We start from the raw sequence: 24,853 nt of genomic DNA on the forward strand, positions 1-24,853 counted from the left end.
TTAATATTTTTATTTTCAAAAAATTAAATACTTTGTGCCTTAGTCAGGGTCTGACAGCTTTTAAGAATTGTGTTTGTAATTCATTCATGAATTTTGGGTTGTCCCAAAAGTAGTCTTAAGACCAGAACATATAATCAAGTAGTTTATTTGGGACTGATCCAGGAAGCAGAAGTAAAGAAATAGGGGAACTGAGCAAGAGAGAGAGAAAAAAAATCCATTAATGTACACTATTTAGCTTTTTCCCACCTTTGGTAACTAAGAGTCAATCCTGCTAGAAACTTGGAAAACATAGAGTCAAAAAATTGCAAGAACATGGTAAATCCTCACTTCTCCAAAGAAGACATACAGATGGTCAATAAACATATGAAAAGATGTTCAACATCACTAATCATCAGAGAAATGCAAATTAAAACTACAATGAGATACCACCTCAGACCTGTCAGAATGGTTATCATCAATAAATCAACAAATGTGTTGGCGAGGATGTGTAGAAAAGGGAACACTAGTGTACTATTTGTGGAAATGCAGATTGGTGTAGCCACTATAAAAAACAGTATGGAGGTTCCTCAAAAAGTTTAAAGTAAAACTGATTTATGACCTAGAGATTCCACTTCTGGGTATATATTTGAAGAAACTCGAAACACTAATTTGAACAAATATACAGGGTGTAGCAAGGTAGGTTACAGTTGTTTGTATGGAAAATAATATAATAATAAATTATAATACAGAAATAAAGCTTGTGTTTCATGTACTCATAACCATAATCCTGCTTCTGCCCAACCCACTATGTACACCTATATTCATTGCAGCATTATTTACAATAAGCAAAATGTGGAAGCAACCCAAGTGCCCATCAATAGACAAGTGGTTATAAAAGTGGTGGTATATATACATAATAGAATATTACTCAGCTATAAATAAAATAAAATCTTACCCTTTGTAAAAACATGGATGGACCTAGAGCAGGGGTTGGGAAGCTTTTTGGCTGAGAGAGTCATGAACGCCACATATTTTAAAATGTAATTCCATGAGAGCCGAGAGCCATACAACAACAAGTGTATGTTACGCATTATCCAATAAAAATTTGGAGTTGTCCCAGAGGACAGCTGTGATTAGCTCCAGCCACCCGCAACCATGAACATGAGCGGCAGGAAATGAATGGATTGTAATACATGAGAATGTTTTATGTTATTATTTTTTTTTATTAAAGATTTGTCTGCGAGCCAGATTCAGCTATCAAAAGAACCACATCTGGCTCACGAGCCATAGGTTCCCAACCTCTGACCTAGAGGCTATTATGCTAAGTAAAATAAGTCAGAGAAAGACAAGTACTACATGATTTCACTTATAAGTGGAACCTAAAGAACAAAATAAATTAACAAACAAAATAGAAATAAACTCATTGATCCAGAAAACAGACTGATGATTGCCAGGGGGGGAGGAGGGTTGTGAAATTTGGTAAAAATGGAGAAGTGATTAAAAAGCACAAATTGGTAGTAACAAAATAGTCATGGGATGTAAAGTACGTAATAGGATATACTGTAAATAATATAGTAATAACTCTGTATGGTGCCAGATGGGTACTGGAAATATTAGGGGGAACACTTTGTAAACTATAGGTTTGTCTAACCACTATGCTCTACACCAGAAACTAATACAAAATAATCTTGATTATATAAACTGTAGCTGAAAAATAAAATAATATAAAAATTGGTCAAATCCTATAGAATCCCTAGACTTTCAGTCTCTGTAGAAAAACTTGAACTCTGAGTACAATGCCATTTGAAATAAAGTTATAAAAAGATAAAGGAAAGAAACTACTAGCTTAGACAGCGGAACTAAAAAAATATGACCTACACATTTTAATAAGCTATTTATTTGTACATTTATTAATTCACTTTTTCACAAATATGTTCTAAGTGCCGATTATTCTAGAGGACACTAATCAATCTTTGAAGGTCAACTTAAACTTATTCTTACATAGTACGTCTATAAACACTTCTTTTACACTCTATAAATATGTGTACTAAGTAGATTCCCGAATTTATTTATGCTATGATTCAGGTATTACACAGCAAATATCTTTTTGGCAGCGAGTTCTCCTTAAGAACTCTGCTAGGAAGGCAGTTCTAGGAGAGCAAAGACAATCTTTCCAACAAGTGGTGCTGATACAATTGGATATTCATATGCAAAAGTAAAAGAAAAAAACCCTTCAAACTGCTCCTCATACCACACACAAAAATTAACCAAAACAAATTATAGACTTAAATAGAACATTGTTAATAATAAAACTTTCAGAAAGAAATCTAAGTGATAAACCTTTATGCCTTTTGGTTAGGCAAAGTTTTTCAATATGTTGCAAAAAATAATAATCCATAAAATTTAATTAATATGATGGACCTCATCATAATTTAAAACTTCTGCTCTTCAGAAAAGAATATTAGAAAGAAAAAAAAAGCCAGAGATTTAAAGAAAAAATTTACAAAGCATATATCTGATAAAGGATATGTATCTAGAATATATAAGGAACTCTTAAAACGCAACAATAAAAAAATTCCAATATAAAAATGGGCAAAAGATTTAACAGCCACTTTACTAAAGAAAGTTAATGAACAGCAAATAAGAGCATAAAAAGTTGTTCAACATAATTAAGTAGGAAAATGGAGGCCCTAGCCGTTTGGCTCAGTGGTAGAGCGTCAGCACAGTATGTCGATGTTTCAGGTTCAATTCCCAGTCAGGGCACACAGGAGAAGCACTGATCTGCCTCTCCACCCCTTTCTGTCTCACTTCTCTCCCTCTCTCTCTCCCTCTCTCTCTTCTCCTCCTCCTCCTCCTCTTCCTCCTCCCTTTCCTCTTCCTCCTCCCTTTCCTATATCCATGGCTCAATTGAAGCTAGTTGGCCTCAGGCACTGAGGATGGTTCTCTGGCCTCTGCCTCAGGCACTGAGAAGAGCTCAGTTGCTGAGCAATGGACAAGGGCTTCAGATGGGCAGAGCATCACCCCCTAGTGGGCTTTCCAGGTGGATCCTAGTCAGGGTGCATACAGGAGTCTGTCTCTCTGTCTCCCCTCCTCTCACTGAATAAAAAATATATAAGAAAATGAAAAATAAATTAATAATGAGCAACCAATTAAAGTGGCAAAAATTGAAAAGCCTGAGTATACCATGTTTTGGAAAGGATACAGAGGAACCAGAACTTTCACACACTACTGATGGGAATGAAAAATGTTAAAAAATACTTTGGAAAAACAGTCAGTTTTTTAAACAGTTAAAACATTATCTGTCCTGTGTTTCAACCATTCCAATTCTAGATATTTTCACAAGAGAATAGAAATCATACATCCACTTATACATGAATGTTCATAGCATTTTTATTCATGAGAGCCAAAAACTGGAAACCACTTAAATATCTATTGACAGTGGATGGATGAACCAACTATGGTATTTCCGTGCAACAGAACGCTACTCAAGAATAAAAAAGAATGAACAACTAATGCACACAACATGGATAAATCTCAAAACAATTAGCTAACTGAAAGAATCCAGACAAGAAAAGAGTATCCACTGTATGGCTCTATAAATCCTAGAAAAGACAATCTGACCCAGAGTAATAAAAATGTTATCAGTGGTTTCCTGGTGACAGAGAGTAAGAAGGGGTGGGAAGAAGGGATTTGAAAAGGACAGCAGGAAACTTGGGAGTGATAGATGTTCCTTATTTTGGTTATAGTGATTGCTTCACAGCTGTAAACATTTGTCAAAACTTTTTTTTTCAAACTGTACATTTTAAGTATGTGCAATTTATTGGATGTTAGTTTTATCTCCATTAAGCTGTCAAAAAATTTCTCTGGTCTAGGTTATGTTAAACATATATGAAAAGAAGTGACTTTACTAGTCATCAGAACATTTATTAGCCCAAGCTGAGGAAATCTGGTTGTAATCTAGCCTGTGTTCAGAGTAGAGAAAATGCATATCCTGATAAAGGGGTCTAATATCACAGATAAAAGAAACACCATGGGTAGAAAGGAGCTGAGAGCATAGATAACAGACCCCAAGGAAAAATAACACTGAGTGGGGATTTATGGGGCTTGCCCCCTGTCCTACCATTTATAATTATCTTCTGTGCCATCTTTGACTGCTGTCCCCTGCCCCACATTGCTACTATCAAAATGGTAAATATTGCCGTTTCAAGAAAATGATTGCTTTCCCTCACTATACAAAGGAATATATTCGCAATACAAAAATGCCTAGATTTGCAGAAAATGACTTCTTTGTTTTAGAACATGAAATGGGATTTAGTGAATAGAATTGTAAATGTTCAGGGACCTTTCTTTATCCCTGAGATGATTCTAAACACCATATTTGATAGCTCAGCTGTCAGATTGGGTGCTTTGGGTCCTCCTTTCCAAACCAGAAAGGTAAACCTATTTAAATGATTTACTGAAAGTGTGTGGTCAGTGGTTGCGCCTCTGAAGAGAATATTCATCTAACATGGGACTGTAAAACTTTAAAACCAATTCATGCTTCTTCCTGACATATAGCTTCAACACTCATTTCTCTTTCAGCTAAAGCTCTTTCTTCAATTTAATCCTCCTTCAGACTCTTTAGACAGAGTGCTATACCATATTTTGCTGTTAAGTCATGAAAAATGATAGAATCTCTACCCTTTTGCAAGAGCCCTTGTCAAATTATACCCTCCAATAGGTAATATACCATTTATGTCAGTAATTTCAACTATTTACATGCATTTCAGCTTTGCCAATTACCCTTCCAAGCTGTAAATTGCCTATTTTGAGAGCATAATTTGATTTTTAATGTTTGTCTTAACAGCCTGATTTGTTTTGTCTTTTGATTTGTTTCACATTTTAGTAATTAATTTTAAACTGACAATGTCTCTCCTAAAAGGAAAGTGGGGATTGAAAACCTTTTAGAGCTAAAGCAGTTTGATACTAATATAAATTTCTGTCTAGTGTCATAGATCTTAAGGGGGAAAAAAAGTCAGGCTCTCTCTTCTTTCCTTTGGAAACTAGTCACTACTCCTTTCCCAGGAGATATGCTAGCTCGAGTTTCAAATCCACGCTGCATAAACCCCCCTCCCCCATTTAAATACACATAAATAACTAAAATTGGCCATAAGAAGCACATTTATAAGAGAAGTGATATTTTTCAAATCATCAATCTGAAAATAAAGATGAAACTGTGTAGTGGGGCTATGTAAATGTATTTGGCCTCAGATGTTCTCTGGTATTTATTCTCTATCTTTAGCCTACACCCAAACACTGTGTGGAGAAAATAAATCTTCCATTTCCAGATACATCTTGTAAAACTCTCCTTATAATTACTCGAGAAACACAAGCACCTCTGACTTCTATCTCTGGCTTCAACGCCCTCAGTGACATTTCAAGTTGTATCTGTGGTCTCCAACAGGATTTTCCTCTGATACATCTTTGAGGAAGAGCATAGCAATAAAGTAAAGCAATCAAAAAGTAAGAAGGTGAAAAAAAAGTAAGAAGGCGGAAAGCACAAGAAAGAAGGACTAGTTGAGAGAAAAGGGCGAAAAAAGGGACACTCAGGAATAGAAGTTGGCAAGAAAATTAAATCATAAAACTTTTCATTACTTGTAAAACATATAAAGAAAATTTCCCCAAATCCATTTAATAATTCCCTAATGAAGCCAAATTGCCAAAATTTGGAAAAGTTGGATTTCTTCCCTAATTTTTGCCAGAACACAAAGTATCCTACATCTTATAAGTAGCAAGCGGAAAAAGATTTGAAGTGGAATTTTTTTCAAAGCATTCCATCTTTTTTTTTTTTAATTTTTTTTTATTTATTCATTTTTAGAGAGGAGAGAGAGACAGAGAGAGAGAAGGGGGGAGGAGCTGGAAGCGTCAACTCCCATATGTGCCTTGACCAGGCAAGCCCAGGGCTTTGAACCGGCAACCTCAGCGTTTCCAGGTTGACACTTTTACCCACTGCACCACCACAGGTCAGGCCAAAGCATTCCATCTTAATGCGAAACATCAAACATGCATGAAAGACATAAAATTTCCCCCTGTTTGCAATATGGCAAATATGCATAGATCCCAAAAAGGGAGTGGCATCTGAGTGATCAGGTGTTCAAAGGGAGGAAATCTTTATATTTCAAGCATTATTTCAAAGTATTGGACAAAGTAGATAAAAGAGCAATAAAATGGTAAATTGTCCATCTAAAAGACAAAAAAGTTCTTCAATTTACCAAAATTTGAACATTGCAGAGAAAAGGCTCTTCTGTTTTGGGAGTTACAAGTGAACTCGAGATCTGTCAGAAGCTCATTTTTTTTTAAACTGAACATTTTGTTTTTTGAGGTAATTATAGATTCTCATGTAGTTGTAAGGAATCTATGTACCTTTCCCCAGGTTTTCCCAATACTATCTTGCCAAACTATAATATAATATCACAGCCAGGATATTGACATTGATACAGTCAAGATACAGAAATGTCATAACCATAAACATTCTTCATGTTGTCCTTCTATACCCATACTCACTTCTCTCCACCCTGTTAATCCCTGGTAAGGACTAATTTTAACATTTTTAGAAGACTATATAATGGAATCATAATGCAAGTAACCTTTTGAAATTAGATTTTTTTCCCCACTCCTCACAATTCTTTGGAGATTTAACCATGTTTTTTGTCAATGGTGTTTCTTTCCATTGCTGAGTAGTATGCCATGGTACAACGTACCAGTTTGTGTGACCAATTCACCTATTAAAGAACATCTGGGCTGTTTTCAGTTTTTTGCTGAATGAACATCAGTGTCCAGATTTTTATGTGATTCTAAGTTTACATTTCACAGGAAGAAATATCAAGAAGGACAATTACCAGGTTTTATGGCTATTGCATGTTTAGTTTTTAAAGAAACTGTCAAACTATTTTCCAGAGTGGCTGTACCATTTTAAATTTATGCAAGTAAATATGAGTGATCTAGTTTCTCTGCAACCTTGCCAGCATTTGGTGTTGTCACAATTTTTGTTTTTGTTTATGTTTTAATTTTAGCCATTCAAATAGGTTTGTAAACATATCTGTGTAGATTTTTTCCTTTAAAAAACTTATTTAAAAAATTAAATTTAACAAGGTGACATTGAGCAATAAGAGTATAAAGTTTCATGCAAATATTTCTATAGCATTTGAACTGTTGATACGTTGTATGCCCATCACCCAAAGTCAAATCACTTTCTGTCACCATATAATTGTCCCTCTTTACTCCCTCCCCCTCCCCCTCCCCCTCCCCCACAGCCTCCTCTCCCTAGTAATCACTTCACTTTTATCTATGCCCATGAGCCCCAGTTTTATATCCTGCTTATGTGTGAAATCATATAGTCCTTAGCTTTCTCTGATTTACTTATTTCACTCAGTAAAATGTTCTCAAGGTCCATTCATGTTGCTGTAAATGGCAATATGTCATCATTTCTTATACTTGAGCAGTATTCCATTTTAATGTGCATTTTCCTAATGGCTAATGATGTGGAACATATCTTCATGTGCTTATTTGGCAATTGTGCAGCTTCTTCAGAGAAATGCGTGTTTATATATTTTGCCCAATTTCTATAGAGATTGTTCATCTTCTTAGTTTTGCATTTTGAAGTTCTTTATTGGTTCTAGGTACAAATTCTTTATAAGCTGTATAGTTCCTTCTAGTCTTTGCTTCTATTTTCATCCTCTTAACAGGATCTTTCACAGATCAAAAGTTAGTAATTTTGAGAAAGTTCAATTTATCATTTTTTTTCTTTTAAGAAGTGTGGATTGTCTTGTCAAGTCTAAGAACTACTTATTTAGCCCAAGATCCAAGATGTCCTCCAGGTGTTTTCCCCCTAAAAATTTATAGTTTTACATTTTACTTTTAAATCCATGATCTATTTTGAGTTCAATGGCAGTTTAGATATGAGGTTTAGGCTAAACTTTATCTATCTTTCTATCTACAATATCTATCATCTATCTATCTATCTATCTATTCATTCATTCATTCATTCATTCACTCATTTTTCCTGGAGATTTTTAATACCTTCAGTACCATTTGTTAAGGGTTTATCTTTCTTCTACTGAATTTGTTCTATAGTCTCAATGTCTGTGACACCACCCAAAATTCACATATTTAAACCTAATCTCCAATGCAACAATATCTGGAGGTAAGCCTTTGGGAGGTGATTAGGTCATGAGTGTGGTGTCCTCATGAGTGTCATTAGTGCCTTTATATTATAAAAGACCTCAGAGAGCTCCCTTGTTCCTTCTGCCAAGTGAGGACACAAGAAGACATCCATCTGTGAACGAGGAAGTTAGCCACACCAGACACTGAATCTACTGGTGCCTTGACTTTCCACTTCCCAGCCACCAGAGCTGTGAGAAACAAATGTTTATTATTTAGCCATCCGGTCTATGATATTTTTGGTGTAACAGCCCAAATTGACTAAGACAGAAATTGGTTCTGGAGGTGTTGCTATAACAAAGAGCCAAAACTGTGGAAGAAGTTTTGAAACTGGGTAATGCGTAGAGATTGAGAAAGTTTGGCGGTGCATGCTAGAAAAATCCGTTTTGTTTTGTTTATTTTTTTGAAAATTAAAATTCCTGGACCTTTAAAGGCTATTTTGGTCAAAGCTCAGAAAGAAAAAAAAAGGGGAGCTGTAGAAAACACCAGAATCTTCTTCAGGAACACCTAAATAATCATGCACAGAATATTGGTAGAAATATAGATAGTAAAGTCCATTTTGATTAGGTCTCAGATGGAAATAGAGAACATTTTACAGCAAACTGGAGCAAAGGGATCCTTGTTATAAAGTGGCAAAGACCTTGACGAAATGGTGTTTGTGGGCTAGTGTTTTACGTAAGGTAGAACTTGGGAGCGATGGAATTGTCTAGTTAGCTTGAAGCCATTTCTAAGCAAAGTGTTGAAGGTGCAGCTTAGCTCCTCCTGGTTGCTTCTAGTAAAATTCAAGAGGGAACTGTTTAAAGACAGAATTGTTAAGCAAAAAGGAAGCTGATTTAAATATTTGAGAAATGTTCAGCCTATCCATATTGCAAGAAATAAATAAGGCCCTGGCCGGTTGGCTCAGTGGTAGAGTGTCGGCCTGGCGTGCAGAAGTCCCGGGTTCGATTCCCAGCCAGGGCACATAGGAGAAGCGCCCATCTGCTTCTCCACCCCTCCCCCTCTCCTTCCTCTCTGTCTCTCTCTTCCCCTCCCGCAGCCGAGGCTCCATTGGAGCAAAGATGGCCCGGCGCTGGGGATGGCTCCTCGGCCTTTGCCCCAGGCGCTAGAGTGGCTCTGGTCGCAACAGAGCGACGCCCTGGAGGGGCAGAGCATCGTCCCCTGGTGGGCAGAGCATCGCCCCCTGGTGGGCGTGCCGGGTGGATCCTGGTCGGGCGCGTCTGACTGTCTCTCCCCGTTTCCGGCTTCAGAAAAATACAGAAAAAAAAAAAAGAAATAAATAAATAAGATAAATAAGTACACTAAGGATTTGACCAAGCTACTGCTTGATGAGAAGATTAGTATGAATCAGCTATCTCAACAGAAGCCAGGAGCTATTTTCTAAGACAACAGGAGAATAACCCAGAAGGTGATTCATAAATAATCAGCTTCCATTATAATCACAGGCCCAGCGTGGAAGGAACTAGGGGGCAGACAGTTTCAAAGGAGGGGCCAGTGGGAAGCGTAGGACCTGAGCATGCGCTGCCCGCCTCAGCAGAGCCTGCAGCAGGTCTCAGCGCAGCGCAGGTTGTGTTGGCCACCCCTCCAGAAAGCATAAACAACAAACTTAGGCAGTGTCCACAAGGCATTGTCCCCCAGACTGCATAGAGTTTATGAACATGGGAAGCGTGGTACTTCCACCTAGGGTTTAAAGGGTGTAGCCACCTGGAGCCACAGTTATGTGACATTAGTCCAGGAAAATCACAGGGGTGGGGAAACGTCAGCAAGCCAACTTGGGGTCAGGGCATAGACACCACGCCCCAGTAGAGCCATCCTACCAAGCTGTTGGTGTGATGTTGCCCCTTCGTTGGGCCTGGAAAACAGAACATCAAATCAAAAAGTATTATCCTCAAGCCTTAAGGCTTAATGTTGCTTGCTCTGTTAGGTTTTGAGTTTACTTGGGGCCTGTTACTTCTTTCATCTTTCCTATTTCTCCTATTTGGAATGGAGAAATCTCACCACTGTATTTTGAAAGTACATAATTGTTTGGTTTAATATTTTATAATGCAGTAAAAATTCAGTGTGCCAGTGAAGCTGTATTGTCCATTAAACTCCATGGAAAATAATAAAAGAAAGCAAACCAATAATTTATGTCATTTGTGACAGATGCATTTATTATGAGTTGTTGCAAACTTGTAATATATTCTTCTACAAACTACATAATCTCTAAGTAGAATGTATAATTTCACACTACTTTCACTAGTATTATTTCAAATTCCCCCTAAAAATCAAACAAATACGTTACAGATCATTACAATAGCCCAATCCAACTACATTATTGACAGGCTCATGTAAGTATTCCTTCAAGGACTTTTTATTTAATTTAACTTCTGAAGGAGACTAAAGTCCAAATAAAAGGAAGAAAAAAATGCCAAAATAGTGTATATGGTGTTACTAAAATGATCCCAAACCAGATAATCTAGAAAGTGTAATATGGTTTGTGTAGATAATACATCATTAATATATAACATTTTTCAAGTAAATGAAAAATGATTAGTCTTATACCTAAAACCTCTACTTTATTTTCATTAATATAGTTGGTCATGCCCTCTGTATGATGTATTTCTTTCCTCAGTTCAATGGAAGAGGCAATGTGTGATAAAGAACCCAGAACCTATAGAATGTAATTCCAGTGTGATCAAGGGCTTGTTTCCAGCTTTTGTGCAAACTGTCTTATCTTTGGCAAATCATACAAGCATTCTCCTAGTCTTAGGTCAAATGAGGCAGATAATAATAATAACAAAAACAAAAACTACTACCACAACAATGGTCTGCCTGCCTTACAATCTTTGGTTCTTAAATTCAGGTCAATGGATTTCACAGTACAGCTCATGCTCTACCTCGATCAGGCGTCCCTGATTCAAATTCCCTGCACAGTAAGACAACTCCTATTCAACAGCAAGGCTGTGGCCTCTTCGAGACAGCTCTTGAGGGGGCTGTGAGGATTCTACTTATTGGTATTAAGACCAATTTTCATGGGACGAAAGACACGACCGACACACAAGTTAGTTGCAAGAATCACACAGTCAGTGTATTACTCACAAATCCTTATGGCGTGCCTGGGAACAGTTTAACAAGGCCCCGTTGGCATGCTCTTCTTGGCTGTCCTTGGTCAGAGCAACATGGAGACAGTCCACGTTCAACATCGGAGTCTGGATGACTAACTGCAGCTGGGAACCCCTTGGCTTTAGTACCCTTTCTGGCATACCCCTTTATAACAGCTGTTAATCTACAGGATTATCACATTAAACTACCTTTTAGGAGTTCCTAGAGGGGAGCTCTGTTTTATGTTAATCTACAGAATTGTTGCATCAAGCCATTTTTAGGGAGTTCCTCCCAGAGGGCTCTTTTCTATCTATATAATTTTACACACACACTAGCTGGGCCTTGTGCAAAAGGCATATTCTTGCCTATCACATCTGTACATACGAGATTAGCTCCCACCCAGAGAGCATAGCCTTATTCACTTGCCTTAATGGCTTTTAATATTATATCCTAACTTATTTCTATATATCTTCTATATTTTTCTATATTTCTATATATTTAATAACTATAACATTATATTACTGTAACAATGGGCCACTGTCAAGAGCATGCCATAGGTCATTCTCTTATATGTTAAATGTTTCTAAAATAGCGTCTTAAACCTCAAAAAAAAAGTCTTATCAGGAACATCCTCATTAATATAAATTCATTTTATTTGCACTTATGTAGTATGAAATCAGTAGCTCATGGAAGCTACTGATAAAATGGTTTCTTAACTAAGGAGAAAAAGAACAGTTATTGACCTCATTTAACAGGGCAAGCCTCTAAATATAATTCTATCTATATATGTCTTAGAAGATCTAGTCCTTCCCTATGTGTGAAAATCTCTTGTTGATATCAATGCAAAGCCTTCTACTCATATTACCTCATCTCTTCTACAGCCTCACTGTAAATTCACTTCCTAGTTATAGCAGTTAGATATCCAGACTTCAAATAACTGGCTCTCCAAGTTTTCCTTTCTGTATATTTCCACCCTCACTGCACATGATTTTTGTTTCTCAGAACGCTACTTGACTCTCTTCTTTTTGTAAACAAACCTTTGATGGAAGATAATTGCTATGAATTGAATGGTTGAGCCCATATCCACCAAATTCATATATTGAAATCTATTCCTCAATGTGATGGTATTTTGAAAGGCAGCCTCTGGGAGGTGATTACATCACAAGGGTGGAGCCCTCAGAAATAAGATTAGAACCCTTATAATCACAGCCTCAGAGAAATTCCTCCCCTTTTCTTCCAGGTAAAGTGACAGTGTCTAGGAAGTGGGTCCTTACCAGACACTGACTCTTCAGTGCCATGATCTTGGACTTTGCAGCTTCCAGAACTGTGAGAAGTAAATGCTTGTTGTTTAGAAGCCACCCAGTGTATGGTGTTTTATTACAGTGGCCCAGAGTAAGACAATAATTGATACCAGAGCAATGTTTGTTAAATTGAGCCAAATATACAATAGATATTGAAGGGTATTCTGAGAAGCTCAAAATGACTAGGTTTAAAACAAAATAAACTACAAAACATTCCTCATACCTAAATCTATTTTCCCTTTTCACTCATCCCACATTACCAAAATATTTTGACAATTTAGATATCTACAAACAAATCATATATCTATAAATTTTTAAATTTTCTACTGTTGTGTAGAAATTAAGCCAAAGTAAATATTTGACAGTATTTTTTTAACTTGTTATTCTCTAAATGCTTTGTTACTTCTATATTATTTAGTAATTTATTAAGTTCAAGAATTTTAAGGAGAAAAAAGATATGTAAGATATGTTAAGATTCAACTTAGTAATGTTGTAGAGGCCAAAATGCCTCCAATCTGAGCATTCATTCATTGATCTAAGCACATTCATGATTGTATCTATATGGCCTTGTGGACTCATGATATTTGAATGTAATAGAATCACAAGGCTTTAGTTTAAATGTTTGTTTTTATCCTATATTTTCTATGTATGAGAAGAAAAACTCATCTTTTATTCTCTAAATGGACTTATTTTCCTCTTTTTATTAACTATTTCTTAGATGAAGAGACTTTAAATCAGCAGAAGAGTATTCCTTCCACTAACATTAAATTGAGTTAATCATTTCTCTAGAAAAAGAAAATGAATTCTATAGCCAGCCCTCCTCAAACTTGCATGCTTATTTCAATGAGTGTTACTAGGAGAGAGCCTGTCAACACTAACATTTTATTCCTAAAGAGGAAGAAAAAATGAGCACCAGGATGCTCATTTCTGGTTGAAAATGTGAGTTTCTGGCTATGTTCTTCCCTCAACCCCCACCATCCAAACAGGATCATGCCTGACATCAGACCCTTACTCCTGAGTCTTTTCCCACCTCATTCACCTGACAGCCTTCTCCAGAACAGACATCTTATCAGACGTGACTGATTGCTGTAATCTGTACTCTGGGCAGCCATTAAGCAAATTACCTGAATCATTGCAAGGATTAGTCTCATTAACACATGATTAGCATCAAATTAAAATAATGAGTGTTTAACTTCTGATGTCTTCCAGTTGTTTGAACAGCTTGATCAGCCACACCAGGCTGGCAGGGAGATGGGGGTGTCAGAGAGCCACCGAGAAAAAGAGAGGCTAAAAGACATAGTATAGCTAGCCAGCAGAATGAAGTGACATCAGACTCAAACTGTTCAGCTGAAAGGTTTCTTCCACACAGCAAAGGTGATGGGTTTAAACAGAGGACTCTCTCTCCCTCTCTCATTATCTATCCCTTCTCTCTCTCTCTTTCTCTCTCTCTCTCTCTCTCTCTCTCTCTCTCTCTCTCTCTCTCCTTGGAACTGCCAGCCATTCACCTGGAGCAAGGCTTCACACAATAATGGTACACCATCTTGTCCCTTTCACATCCTGGATATTATTTCTGTAGGGCTTGTCTGATCCAGAAAGCATAAAATGCATCTTTTCTTTCTTTTTTAAATTTTTTAGACTGAAGAACAAGACCTTAGAGTGCTGGGATTGATGTAGACTAAAGATCTGAGCATAGTTCCCACATTTTTCTTTGGAGATGACTAACCAAATATCAAAACAAGAGAAAGTTTTTGTCATTTCTGGAAACTACAAAGACTGCTGGTCACATGTAGAAAACTGAAAGAATCTCTGACAGCTAACACTCATATAGAAGATTTGTTGGAGTCTTGGAAGTCCAACTCTTTATTTTCCTGCCTATAGAAGATCAGCATTTGAAGAAATTAGGTGGAACAGGTACAGTGGCCTTCAACTCCAGGACTGATGGCAATTTGTCTGTCAGGTAGATGGACAAGACAACCAGAGAGCCTGCATGGTCCTCAGGCTTCCAGCATAAGTAGGTGTATGAAATAAGCAAAGAGCTATTGTGATAAACTCCTTTACTACCCTCCTAAAAAAAAAAAAAAAAAGATTAAAATGAGGAATACAAAATTGGCAAGGAACTGAAGGAATCTTGAATATGTCATCCCAAAATATACCTCTTGGACACAGAAGTTATTTTTAGCTGAAGGCAATTAAGAACAGCAAATGAACCTGACCAGGCAGTGGCTCAGTGGATAGAGCCTCGGACTGGGATGCAGAGGATCCACGTTTGAGACCCCCAAGGTCACCAGCTTCAGAGCGGGCTCATCTGGTTTGAGCAAAAGCTCACCAGCTTGGACCCAAGGTCACTGGCTTGAGCAAGGGGTTGCTCGATCTGCTGTAGCCCCACGGTCAAGGCACATATGAGAAAGCAATCAATGAACAACTAAGGTGTCACAACAGAAAACTGATGATTGATGCTTCTCATCTCTCTGTTCCTGTCTGTCCCTATCTATCCATCTCTCCGACTCTCTCTCTCTCTGTCTCTGTAAAAAGAACAGCAAATGAAGAAAAAGCTCTCTCAACTCTCCCCCTTTTCTACCTAAAGACAGAAAATATATTTTCTCTGCTGGAAAGAACTTGACTCTTAGCCCAGAGATAACACCAGATAAATCTACAAACAAAACCTTAGTTCATTAGTTTCCCTCCATATATACACCTTATAAAGTTTGCCACCTTAGAAACCTAAAGCCACTTTCCCTTATTCTGTTACATCTCTCCAAATTTGTTTGTCCTTAAGAGTCTGTATAAGCCAAAGTTCTACATCACCTCTTTGAGTTACATCTTAGGGTATTCCCAAGTGCTACATGCATGACATACAGTAGTAAACTTGTTTTCCTCTTGTTAATTTGTCTCGAGTCAGAAGCCTAGGAAAAGTAGAAAAAAAAAATTTCCTCCCCTGCAAAATAATCTAATATCATCAGAAAAAAGTGTGAAGATGAAAATGACAACTGCTAATTTAAACACCTGCAGTTAGGTATACATTGCTGTCAGATGGCCGGCCCCATTACCCCATGAACCATAAAGGAACAGAAAACTGAATGAATTTTGGTAAGACTTTTTTTTTTCCAGAATGCTAGGAAAAAGTGTGTATGAACTTTTAAAGGAGAAAGATAAAGATTTAAGATTTATATGCCTATAAAAGCTGTTTTTGGATATGCTGGATTTATAGGCAATCTCACCCAAACTTCTTTGGGAAAAAAACAGTTATTTAATTACATACTTAAGTCAATTAAGAAATAAATATAAATACTCAGCAAATAGAGTATTTAGGATATCTTACTTTGTTAAGAAATTTTAGTTTCCTTGATTACTTTAACATCACAAGTTCACTCTTTCAGGTATAAGTTGACATTTGTTTAATAAGTTAATATAGTGAGGAGAGAATATAATTATCATCACCATCATATAAGATTGGAAACTTGATTTAATTAGAGAGTAGTAATTATAATTTTTATAAGTTGATCTAATGAAAGGCTCTGCCCTGAGCAAAAAAAAAGATCAGGTAAATTAGAAAGAACTGTGACTTCATATTTTTTAAGAAAATTTATTTTATCAAATTTATCTCCAAAAAATTATGTAACATTAACATGTTACTCAGTATTATTTATAACTAATTACTATACATAATTAATTCTCTATAAGGGCTGAAAATATTTTTCTATATTGGATAATCTTCTCCATTGCTGATTACATTTTATTGCCACTAGCAAAATCAGCTACTTCTAGAATAACCAACTTGGAAAAATAATGCAGTTATGAATAGTAGGAAACAACTGGAAATGAGAATTATAGTAATCACTGCTTTTGAGATAAATGAGAAAATTGACACCATTGATAGACATTTTATTAATATATATTTATAATCATATATTGACCAGCATAAATCAATGCAGAGCTTGTCATTTACTCATCTTTAATCTTGTTAAGATTTGTAAATTTTAGTTTCAAAAATAGGTTCTGTGGCCCTGGCCGGTTGGCTCAGTGGTAGAGCGTCGGCCTGGCGTGCATAAGTCCCGGGTTCGATTCCCAGCCAGGGCACATAGGAGAAGCGCCCATCTGCTTCTCCACCCCTCCCCCTCTCCTTCCTCTCTGTCTCTCTCTTCCCCTCCCGCAGCCGAGGCTCCATTGGAGCAAAGATGGCCTGGGCGCTGGGGATAGCTCCTTGGCCTCTGCCCCAGGCGCTGGAGTGGCTCTGGTCGCAACAGAGCGATGCCCCAGAGGGGCAGAGCATCGCCCCCTGGTGGGCAGAGTGTCGCCCCCTGGTGGGCGTGCTAGGTGGATCCCGGTCAGGCACATGCGGGAGTCTATCTGACTGTCTCTCCCGGTTTCCAGCTTCAGAAAAATACAAAAAAAAAAAAAAAAGGTTCTGTGTAAGTACATTTATATACCGTATTTCCCCATGTATAAGATGATCCCATGTATAAGACGCACTTTGGTTTTGGGGCCCAAAATTTGAAAAAAAATGAATTACATAAAGTTATTGAACTCAAGTTTTATTCATCATAAAATTCATACAACTCCTCATCACTGTCAAAACTCCCATCCATTAACTTGTCCTCATCTGTGTCTGGTGACGAATCACTGTCTTCAACAATGAGCACAAATACAAGCGTGAAAAAGCGGGAAATGCAAGTAAAAATAACCTACAACCACTGTATAAGACGTGCTCAGTATTTAGACCTCAAATTTTTCAAAGCAAGGTGCATCTTATACATGGGGAAATACAGTAGCTTTTATTTATAACAACTATACCAAACATGTCCTTAGGGCTTTTGTGTGATTAAAGTCAACTCTGGTCTCTAGACTCAGATTTGGATGCTAAATGGCAATCAGAGATGAAAGAGACAATTACATATGAATAGTAATATGCATCTTAATATAGATATCCTAGATAAAAAAAAATGTATGGCAGTTACAAAGACATCACTATTAAAAGTTAAGTTTATTTTATATTTAAACTGAGTTAGAGAACAGGAACAACCATTTCTAAAAGTCCAGAAATGTTTTTGTGAAAGTGAAAAGTTGCTCTTTGCCTTAACCTAAATGAAAGACAGCAAATTAATTAAGGCACTCAGATACTTTAAGCCATAAAACAGTAAGCCTCATAGCAGAAAAGAATATTGGCTTTTAAATATGATAGTATTTATAGGAAATGACTGCAATAAGCAGGGAGAAGTGTTTTGGATGTGTTTCCATGATAAATAATCATGGGGTGGAAGATACTAAAACTAGAGCAGTAAGCTCTCTTGTCACCACTTGAGTTTTGATATGTCTTCCTTGTCTAAAAGGGTACATGCTGCAAAATTCAAAGAACTATGTCTTTAAAAAAATGAAGATTTTTCACCTGTTCACCTCGTTTTACCCGTTTCAGCATAGGATATCAAATTATCTGCCTTGTTGTCTCTCATTGTCTTTTTTGAATGCAGATATCATATATCAGGTTCCTAAATTAAATTTTAATGTGAAAAAAAGTTCAGTGTTTATCAGACTAGTAAGTAAATGAGACTTTGCAACTTGAGTTAAAGAAAGGATGTGATGTTATTACATAAATTACAATCTAAAGTTACTTATGGACAGGGCTCTTATTATTATTGTTGTTCCTGATTTACAGTCTTTGTAGAAACATATGAACATTTTATCACCTAGGAAAAATGTCCTTACTGGTTAGAAAACTGCAGAAATATTGCATAAAAATTATTCCCCCCAAAATTAAAAATGTACATTGTAAAATATTGTTTTCTTTGAAGAATTCTATTAAAAAAATGTTGAGATGAAGCCAATATGAGTCAACATAAAACTTGCTCAAAAAGGCTCAAGAAGCTCAGGTTAATAGTGATGCCAAAATGGGTTATAACTAGTTAACTAGCACTAAAGCAAGTGGGCACCCTCAAAGGTAATCAACATAGGCCCTGGTCAGTTTGCTCAGTGGTAGAGCATCGGCCTGGTGTGTGGAAGTCCTGGGTTCGATTTTTTTTTTTTAACATTTTTTTTTTTTTTTGTATTTTTCTGAAGCTGGAAACGGGGAGAGACAGTCAGACAGACTCCCGCATGCGCCCGACCGGGATCCACCCGGCACGCCCACCAGGGGCGATGCTCTGCCCACCAGGGGGTGATGCTCTGCCCCTCCGGGGCGTCGCTCTGCCGTGACCAGAGCCACTCTAGCGCCTGGGGCAGAGGCCAAGGAGCCACCCCCAGCGCCCGGGCCAACTTTGCTCCAATGGAGCCTTGGCTGCGGGAGGGGAAGAGAGAGACAGAGAAGAAGGAGGGGGTGGGGTGGAGAAGCAAATGGGCGCTTCTCCTATGTGCCCTGGCCGGGAATCGAACCTGGGTCCCCTGCACGACAGGCCGACGCCCTACCACTGAGCCAACCAGCCAGGGCCCTGGGTTCGATTTCTGGCCAGGGCACACAAGAGAAGTGCCCATCTGCTTCTTCATCCTCCCCCCTCTCCTTCCTCTCTATCTCTCTCTTCCCCTCCCACAGCCAAAGGTCCATTGAAGCAAAGTTGGTCCAGGTGCTGAGGATGGCTCCATGGCCTCCACCTCAGGTGCTAGAATGGCTCCAGCTGCAACAGAGCAACGCCTCAGTTGGGCAGAGCATCACTCCCTGTCGGGCATGCCGGGTGGATCCCTGTAGGGCACATGTGGGAGTTTGTCTGACTGCCTCCTCGCTTCTAACTTTGGAAAAATACAAAGATAAAAAAGGTAAGCAATACAGATGCATTTCTTTACCTACAGTGACCTACTCTCTCCTAATACAAAATCAATATTATCCTTACCTAAACAGTGGTAAAACAGATGCTTCTTCTACCAAGAATCACTTCCAACTGGGAACTAGCAATGAGGTAAAGGAAAGAAATCTGAAAATGATATTAAGAGGATACCCATTTTATAGATGGAGAAATGGAAGTAAGACAATCATTTAAAGAGTTAAGAAGGAGTTTAGGGATAATTCAATACAAGCTCCTCATTTAATTAAAGGAAAATATTGAGGACCAGAGAAGTTAAGTATTTAGTACAAAGACATATACTAAAAAAACATATTTCAATTTATATATGGGTCTCTCTACTACCTGAAAGTCATTTTCTTAAATACTAGAAATATGATTTAATCAATTACAATTTGTGACTAATTACAAATGGTCACCAATCAAAAAAGCAAGTTAAGATTTTCATTACAGAATCAAGGCTCAGTCAGTTCAGTGGAACACAGGGATCTATTGAAAACATTTGACAATTTAAACACACTGACTGAACTTTATTTCATTTAACCCAGAACTCTCCTAGATCTGGCTATGATTAAGAAGGCATGTAGAGAGTTTCTTTCAGAAATTAAAACACAATTCTTTTTCTCCACTACTGCAATTTTTAATGTCAAATCAAATGAAGTTTCAATTATGAGTATAAAGAAGAATCAGTTAATAACTACACTACAGAATTTTATTCTTTTTTGACACACATTTCTCTAATATCAGAGAAGAAAGCAAGTAATCTCTAATAAGGTGTGGTCTCTTCCCTTTCATTCCTATCTCAATTTTATCTGCCAGCTCTGCCAGACTGTGGTGATGATTCCAGAAGCTACAGGAAAGGCGCCACATTTTTCCACAAAAGAATGGAACCCATCACACCCTTTGCCTTTTTGTTTCTTCCTTCACTAAAAAACAGAAAACTGCTTCATTCAAATTTCCGTGCCCTAGTTTTTTGGAGTTTTCATTTTCCACCCGTCATATCTGATCCCTAAGACAAGGGAGTATATCAGAACTTGACCAGAAATTAAATATTCAGAGATGCATCTGGAAGTAGAGAGCTTTTGTTATGAACTACACATTTAGTGATGAAATTTTCACTTTAAACATCTCTCTGCAAATATGTGTGCTCTCCTCATGCCCCAAGTTTTGAGGCCAGGCCTTGGGAAGAGGAAAAAACCTGCTGAACAGTAGCCTACAAGGAGGATTAGGGGTAAAATTGTTTTAATACCTTTTAACAGTAATAGAATTGAAAAAGCTTAGTCAGTTTCTGGATTTGATGTTTTTACATAATTTGTACATAATTGAGTGCAGATGTTAAGTTACAATAGTCTAAGTGCTAAGTGCTAATATCACTTGGGCTATTAAATACTCAATTTGCATTTTTAAAAACATTTCTGAAACTAAATCTGGTGCATATTAGTGATATGACCTAAAATTCATTTGAATAACTTAACACTTATTGCTACCAAACCTATATAATTCAGTATACTTTATTAACTGAAATTCTAATTCTTTTTAAAAATAAAGCATGGGGCCCTGGCCGGTTGGCTCAGCAGCAGAGCGTCGGCCTGGCGTGCGGGGGACCCAGGTTCGATTCCCGGCCAGGGCACATAGGAGAAGCGCTCATTTGCTTCTCCACCCCACCCCCTCCTTCCTCTCTGTCTCTCTCTTCCCCTCCCGCAGCCAAGGCTCCATTGGAGCAAAGATGGCCCGGGCACTGGGGATGGCTCCTTGGCCTCTGCCCCAGGCGCTAGAGTGGCTCTGGTCGTGGCAGAGCAATGCCCCTGGTGGGCAGAGCGTCGCCTCTGGTGGGCTTGCCGGGTGGATCCCGGTCGGGCGCACGCGGGAGTCTGTCTGACTGTCTCTCCCCATTTCCAGCTTCAGAAAAATAAATAAATAAATAAAATAAAAATAAAGCATGGTAGTATGGCAATGTTCTTAGCAGCATAATCACAATAGCCCAATGGTGAAAAGAGCCCAAATGCCCATTGATGGATGAATGGATGAACAAGGTATGTTATATACAAAATAATAGAAATTATTGTCTTAAATAAAATCCTGGTCCATGTTCAGTATATAAGGACCTTGAAGATATTACACTAAGTAAAATAAGCCAGACACCAAAGGAGAAGTATAGTATATTTCACTTCCATTAGGAGCCTATAATAGAATGGTAGTTTCCAGGTGCTGGGGCTGGGGATAGATATAAAAAGTTATTGTTTAGCCTGACCAGGTGGTGGCACAGTGGATAGAGCATCAGACTGGGATGCGGAGGACCCAGGTTCAAGACCCCAAGGTCGCCAGCTTGAGCGTGGGCTCATCTGGTTTGAGCAAAGCTCACCAGCTTGGACCCAAGGTCACTGGCTTGAGCAAGGGGTTACTCAGTCTGCTGAAGGCTCACAGTCAAGGCACATCTGAGAAAGCAATCAGTAAACAACTAAGGTGTCGCAACAAAAAACTAATGATTGATGCTTCTCATCTCTCTGTTCCTGTCTGTCTGTCCCTAACTATCCCTCTCTCTGACTCTCTCTCCATCTCTGTAAATAAATAAATAAATAAATAAATAAATAAATCTTTATTGTTTAGTGGGTACAGAGTTTCAGGCTGGGAAGTTGAAGAAGTTCTAGAGATGAATACTGGTGCTGGTTGCATAATAATGTGAATTTACTTGATGTCACTGAACTGCACACTTCAAAGTCATTAAAATAGTAAATTTTATGTTATGTATATTTTGTCATAATTTTAAAAAGTGTGTTTACTTATTAAAGCTTTGTATTTTAAAACTTAGTGAGTCTAACAATAACATCCATGATTATATATCACCTTTTAGCAAGGTAGATGACATAAATTATCTTTGTTTTACAGACTGGGGAAATGAGATTCAGGATAAAAATCTCCATCATCAGAGGACATCAGCCTCCAGATTAGAACACTATTCTCTGATTTTTCTTTTTCTTTTTCTTTTTTTTTCTTTTTGCCAGCATAAGGAATTATGCTCATAACACAAAATGTAAGACTTACCTTTTGTGAAATTAAGTTTGTCCATCTTTTTTTCCCTGAATCTTCCCTTTGAGCCACAGCTCTACCTCTAAGGACCAATTCTTCATACTTCATATATTAAATCAGAGGCAGGACCCCTTCCAATCTCTTCCCATACTCAGCTATTTTCCTGAAAATTCATTCAGAGATATCCTCTCCAACACAGGGATAAACAATGGCTCTTTTCTGGTCTCACCCAATCTTGCACATTCCTCAAGCCAAATTACTCTGGCCTTCTATGTAGACCAATCTAATAAATTAAACAGCATTCAATTATGAATGCATAATGACATAATAATATAGTTATTCCTTTCAGAAAAATAAATTTTTTTTCCTAGGGTTCCTAAAACTTTATCAAAAGGATAAAGTATTTGGGGGATTTCTCACATTTTGCCAAGTTTTTCTAGGTGAAACTTTTTTTGCTTAAGCAACATTTGGCATCACCTTTCAGGTCTGTGACTTTCAACTCTGTTAAATCTTAGGCTCAAGTGGAGTTTACACACTGATCTCTTCCTTAGTCCTTAATAATCATTTTTGCAACTCAATTAATATCATTGTTGAGGACCCATAATGGCAAAGGAGACCCATGTTGGGCAATGTGGAAGCTATTCTCTCTGCTGTTTAGAATCCTGTAATTATGAGACAGCACACATGCATTAGAAGTAAAATAAGAACTATCATAAGAAGGAGGCAGATAGTGTTTCAGCAGCTCTCAGAAGGGAGAGAGATTATTTTTATATTATAAATGCAGGACAAATTAATGAAGTAGGTGATTTTCGGACAACCTACAATCTCAAAAGGACTTTGTGTTTTATATGTACTAAAATACTTGCCTTAGTACATTCAAGCTACTGTAACAAAATATCATAAACTGAATGGCTTATAAACAACAAACATTCATTTCTCATAATTCTGCAGGCTAGGAGGTTCAAGATCAAGGTGACAGCAAATACAGTTCTTGGTAAAGAGTTTGCTTCCTGCTTAATTGGCAGAATGCGCCAAGGGAGCTTTCTGTGGTCTCTTTTATAAGGACACTAATCTTATTCCTAAAGACATTGCCTCATGACTAATTACCTTCCCAAGGACCCAACTCCTAATACTGACACATTAGGGATTATGTTTCAACATAAAGTTGGGGGAAGACACAAACTGTCAGTCTAATTAAGCAGTGTTTGATGTCAAAAGTACTGTTGTATGCCTGACCTGTGGTGGCGCAGTGGATAAAGCGTCGACCTGGAAATGCTGAGGTCGCCAGCTCGAAACCCTAGGCTTGCCTGGTCAAGGCACATATGGGAGTTGATGCTTCCAGCTCCTCTCCCCTTCTCTCTCTCTCTCTCCTCTCTAAAAATGAATAAATAAAATAAAATAAAATTTAAATCTTTAACTTAATAAAAAAAAAGTAGTTGTAAAGTAAAATAAAAATTTTCATCTTTTTAAATATATCTATTTATATACTTAAGCAATTAATATATAGATAACTATTAAAGAAAAATATTTCATTTTATTGTAGTTTTAGAGTTTCCGATGGTATTTATTATTGATTGATTTATTCAATATATGGCTTTTATTACATCTTTAAAATATCACAAATAAGTCTGAAGAATCATTCAGTGACTTGCTGTTTCTATAGCTGGACAACTTAAATCTTATTCATCAGCCTGCTGAACTGTTTCTTTTTTGGAAACATAGACACCATCCAAAAATTTTCTGTATCCTTGTTTGTAACTGTTCAAGCTTGCTGAATCACAGCAGCTGAAAGTAATACAAATTCAATGTCATTCCCTTCAAGAATTAATTCATCTTTCTGAGGATTAGATACTGAACAAGCAATGCCTGATTTCACTTAAACCCAGCAGATGTATTTTTCATCCAAGAAATTTCTGATTTCAACAAGGGAACCATTCTCCCGAATAACGATGGCGATGGGGAAGTGAGCATGCACAGACTGCATCTTGTAACAGAAGCCCAGTGTAACACCCTCAATCATGTTCCCTACAGGACTGGAGATAGAGCGAACAGTGGCCAGTTCCTTTCAATTTCCCCATTTATCAGCCCAAAGCGTCTTCTTTTTGTTTCCAAAGAGACTGAGTTCTCCATTGATGTGATTAAAGTTTCTCTGCAGGGTGCCCCTGGGGCCCATCACAATAACTGTGTGTCCTTTCAGAGTAATGTCAATATTTTCTGGAATGTCAAAGTCTGATTGCTGAGAATGGTTTTCATCCTCACAGCAGATGTGGCAAAGAGAGCTAGAGTTTCAGGTGGTATTTAAATAAAACATTTAACAGCCTGACCAGGTGGTGGCACAATGGATAGAGCAGGGGTCCCCAAACTACGGCCCTCGGCCGCATGCGGCCCCCTGAGGCCATTTATCCGCCCCGCCGCACTTCCGGAAGGGGCACCTCTTTCATTGGTGGTCAGTGAGAGGAGCACATTGACCATCTCATTAGCCAGAAGCAGGCTTCTAGTTCC

At 37.7% G+C, this 24,853-nt stretch overlaps 1 pseudogene; it reads right to left on the bottom strand.

Moving 5' to 3' along the window:
* Nucleotides 1–24,030: 24,030 nt before the first annotated feature.
* LOC136338510 (large ribosomal subunit protein uL6 pseudogene) lies at nucleotides 24,031–24,622 on the bottom strand (annotated as a pseudogene).
* Nucleotides 24,623–24,853: the final 231 nt, after the last annotated feature.

Source organism: Saccopteryx bilineata, chromosome 5 (genome assembly GCF_036850765.1).
Source record: "Saccopteryx bilineata isolate mSacBil1 chromosome 5, mSacBil1_pri_phased_curated, whole genome shotgun sequence".
Lineage (NCBI taxonomy): Eukaryota > Metazoa > Chordata > Mammalia > Chiroptera > Emballonuridae > Saccopteryx > Saccopteryx bilineata.